Source organism: Branchiostoma floridae, chromosome 4, assembly GCF_000003815.2.
Source record: "Branchiostoma floridae strain S238N-H82 chromosome 4, Bfl_VNyyK, whole genome shotgun sequence".
Classification (NCBI taxonomy): Eukaryota; Metazoa; Chordata; class Leptocardii; order Amphioxiformes; family Branchiostomatidae; genus Branchiostoma; species Branchiostoma floridae.
The window spans coordinates 27,110,053-27,115,060 of record NC_049982.1 but is presented as its reverse complement, the minus strand read 5'-3'; positions in this window follow the sequence as shown (position 1 = coordinate 27,115,060).

Here is a 5,008-nt window from a genome sequence, read left to right as displayed (position 1 = left end):
CACCCCTGTCTTCATGTCACTGGTCTGCATCATTGTCATGTACGGTCTGGTTTTCCGGGCAGCTCGAAGGCAGACACAAAGGATTTCGGCCGTGCAACCAATGATGACAACGGAGCAACGGAAGCAGAACGTATTCCTGGGCACCATGAAAGCTGTAAAAACTGTCAGCATCATATTAGGCTGCCTGATGATATGCTGGCTACCGATGATGCTAATCATGTGGCTCCTCGTCGACATCAGAAATCGCGAATCGACCAAAAAATTGCCAAGGTTCCCAGAGAGGCCGGTGAAGGAGGCTACCATTCTGTAGCTCTACCCTTGTCAGATTGCACCGCAGCAAATTAATCTTATAATTATGGATGACATCCTCAAGACACCCCTGAACTAATGCCCATGAACAAAAACTAGAGGAAGAAAAAAATCCAGGAGAAATGCTACAAAACCAAAGGTGTAAACACTCAGCCCATTCTTCCATTGGCTCGGTTTCTCTTATTTATGTTCATCTCCAGTAAGACTGTAAGACAGAATCATCGTCATTTCAGTAATGTTTTTATCGCAGTTCTTGTATAAGGAGGGAACAATGACTTTTGTCCCATACCTTTAGAGGTTTTAGAGGCTTTATTCGTCCATTACCCTGGAGAGCAGGTCCTCTGGCAAGCAGAAAATCCAGATTGACCAGAGATGCGATTGGGTGACATTTTGGGTAGATTATTTTTCAAACAGGCAAAAATCAGCGCGTGGATGTCATCTATAAAATCAAGTGGCCTTATTTGTAAGAAACGTTTACTCTAGCACGTCACCGGAACGTACTGCGCCTGCGCGAACCCTGGTGTTTTGGGGCTTGGTTTGGTCAACGTTGTATTGAAATCCCGCTTGTTGCACAGTATATGTTAGAGACATGGTTTCATGTAAAACGTACACGGGATTTTACCCTTATATACGCACGTACTTTCTTAAATGCGGCCCTTTAGTAAACCAGGGGTTTAGCAAGGTTTAGCATGTCTATACTTTTCGCGCAGGCGCAGTACGTTCCGGTGACGTGCTGTTTACTCTGTACTTCTACCCTCGTGAAATTAGACTGTATGTTACAATTAAGACAAGGTTTAATATATTCATTAATCTATTCTATGTTTATCTGTTGTTATAGGAGACCTTTACCTACAGAATATGATAGTACCGCTATACAAAATGGAATCCGCAACTTGCCTTTTCATTCTAACTCTGCTAACCACCATTGTTGGGAAGACAGTTCATTATACCGACCGTAACTTGACGCAGGTCCCGATAGACGCCATTACACCAGACGTCTATTCTGTCAAGTTGTCAAACAACAAAATATCTCACCTCGATTCCTTTAACTCAACTCCGTACATACGCTATCTGTTTATCGACAACAATCGGGTAAACAACTTATTCCCGCAAACCTTCCAACGTCTGGACAAGCTTCGTATTCTGGATCTGGACAGAAACTACATCGTTATCCTTCGTGACTTCATCTTTTCTGATCTTTCCGCCCTTTTGGATCTGTTCCTCTCCAACAACCTGATTTCTGCTGTATCAGAACGCGCGTTCTACGGTCTGGCAAGTCTGGAGTTCCTGGAACTTTCCGGGAATCGACTTTCATCAGTTCCCATGCAGGCAATCAAGCTGATTTCGAGTAAACAACTCTTGTCAGTGCTGCTAAGGGTCAACAACATTAGTCACATCCCCCAAGATCTTAAATCTGCACACCCGTCCACAACTTACCAGTTACAGGGGAACCCTTTGCACTGTAGCGATGCACAAGGCAGTCATGATGACGAGTTCAATATTGCTAATATGGATAAATGGCCCATTATTACACCTTACATTATCAACACCGAACATAATCGCACTTTCGTCGAAAGGCATTTCCTCCTGAAAAGTCATTACAAGAACTTTGCTGTTGTTCCCACCACTTTCTACGCAACTGATCACATTTCCTTTCTTCTACCTTTCTTTATTTATGACGACCTTGTTGATTCATTCTTCTGGAACACCCCAACAGGCCGCCACTTGGTCAAACCTGCCACCAAACCGTTCGTGGTCGAAGACTTCACCGCTGAAGACTCGGGCATGTACACAAATGAAGCAAGTAGGCAGGGTAGCACGAACACATTTTATAGTGATCTGCTACTGTGCCTGATTCACCGATTGAAGGAGACAAAGGAAAAAAACACGACAATGTCCCCATCCGACGATTTTTTACAACAGAGGAAAAACAACACCGACACTTGTTCAGGTTCTACCAATCAATCCTGCTGTTCCTACTGGTTAGTTTTCAAGTCTTCTTTTTATAAGAAATTCTGTGTTGATGGTAACACTAACTCAGGAGAAAAACATATCGTCTTAGCTTTAGCTTTACTTGGTCTTTTCAGTCTTGGGGTTCTCTCTCATATCGCGTTATTTCGTTGGAGAAAACAACAGCCGAGACGAGAACACATTAGCACCGCCAGTACAACATTGCACATAGGGGTACAAGCCATGGCCGTCTGTATACCTCATCACAACCTGCTAGAGTTGACAGATCATTCAAGAGAAGAGGAATCTAGCCAAAACACCTTCCCGCTCAGACGTTTGAGATCGATTGAGGTCAACAGGTCCGCGATGACAATGGGAGCCACGCAATATACTAGTAGTTTCCGTTGCGTGGCAGAAGCGCGCCAAGCGGACACGGACGGTACTACAGAGGCTCAGGTTCATCACTATGACAACGATGACGCGTCAGATGCAGATGAGGAGGAACAATATCACCAATACGCTTCCGCTGCGCCGCCCCCTCTACCGGTCTACGAGGACACTGCATCAAAAGTGCTAGTAGAAGAAGAATCTGACCAGCCTGCTTTTCACGTAGGCAGTACCGAAACTGGTGAGGAGGAAATGCCTTACGGAGTAGCCGCAGCAAATTCACTGTACCAACGGGACACGGCTCCAAACCATAGAGGTCTCACGAGTGAGCATGCATGCAGCTCCTCTTCAAATAACTGTGCGATAGAAGGTAACCAAATGGAAGAAAGTTTTCATGTCGTAGCAGAGGCAAACTCACTTTATCACCAAGATGCGACTGCAAACCGTAGAACACTCACAGGTGAGCATGCATGCAACGCCTCTGCAAATTACTGTGCTATAGAAGGTAACCAATTGGAAGAAAGTTTTCATGTCGCAGCAGAGGCAAACACTCTTTATCACCAAAATACGACTGCGAATTTTACAACCTTTACAAGAGAGTACGCAGGTAGAACCACTGCATATGACAGTGCGGCAGATCCGATCCAAACGGAAACAGTCGTCACTGCAATGTATATTCAACAAACTGCCATCACACGTGACGTCACAATCACGTCAAACCGTGAGTCTGTGGAAGATTTTGGCATTCTGTACGGAAGTGGTGCGGCAACTGTCGAGTAAATGAATCAACTGTCAAAGAGTGGAACTTGTGACAATCAGTAACCTCAATATAAATTTTAAATAATGCCTAGAGAACTTTAGATGCGGTATACAGTATTAAACAAGGACATCCTAACATAAACTTTAATTGATAGCTGCAGTTCGATGTGATGTACCTGTGTGTGTTTTTCCTTAGGATCAGCACTGTAAAATAGAGTTTGTAGCATTGCCTTTTCTTCTTCGTAAATGGGTATTCAGAAGCATTGTGTGTTTTTTGTTTAGATTTGATTACATGATTAATTGATAAAGAAATGAATATTGCATCTCATTGAAGATTTGCTTGATTTTAGTGGTTGGTCCTGAGACATTTGCATTGATATAATACCTCTTAGAACGTCGGTACCAAAACCACGGTGTCCTTCCTACCACCTTGTACGTACCTGAGCACAGTTCCTTTGATGACCTTGTAGCTGCCAAGAGATTGTTTTTAGAGGGTTTGGCAATCACACACTCGATGTGTAATACAAATTACACCCTGATGAACCTATCACAAACAACGCTAACACTCAGATTATAGAACATTTTCTTTATCTTAGGGTTTAGGCACCCCTACGAAATGATGTAATAATCGTCAGCTGGTATTTCGGAAATACGTGTAACAGCCATGCAGTTGACACACCATCTTAGAATTTGTAGTTAAGGTTTCATCATCAGGATCCCTATTTCCTGAAATCATAATGACACATACTTCGTCATGATGCAGCTTGCTAGTCCAAAACAGTGCAATAATGAAATAGAATGTCAACTGGAATGTTCTGCCACTGAATGAAAGAGCCATTGGGGCTCGCCGTGTGTGTGTGTGTGTGTCTGTGCGTGCGTGTCTGTGTGCGTGTAAATAATGTTCAGCACCAAGGACAGGTCGCTCTCTTGTGGGATGACTCCGAAAATAATAAGCAAGTGTTCTAAACATGGAAAAGCCGTTCTGAGGGGAATTTTCTCTGGAGTCTTGGCAGAGGGTGTCTATGGTATGAAACGGTGTCTATGTTGTCTATGGAAGAACCGGCACTATCATAACCTCCATGGTTACACAGATGAGATCTCCATGACTCTCTTCTTCCACTTCTCACTATCCTCCATAGCTCTAGCTATTGAGTTCTTTAAAACCATTGAGGCCAGCATTTGTCTCATGATTATCAATTAAATGGATATAAGGACAATACAAATCATACAAATCAGGAACTAGTTTGCATGCTTAATGAGAAATGTTTAAAAAAATCGCTGCATTTCATGATACGATTCTCTAACATGTGGCATATGTAACTGAGATAGATAGAAATATCGATATTGATATCAATTCTTCAAATGAAGACTTTATTGGCTAGTAGTTACATATTGTCTGCTAGTAGCTCCATGATAATCCATGGTGGCTTTTTTTCACCGTAGCTGTTTACATGAGTAATGTAATATTTCAGAAAAGACCCCATATTGAAAGTATGGAACTGTAATAACTTGTTGTCAATAGGTATTTACGCCCTTAACCTGATCAGAGCTCTCCAAGCACAAGTCGTTAACTCTACAATCTACGAAAGACCAGAGCGACATG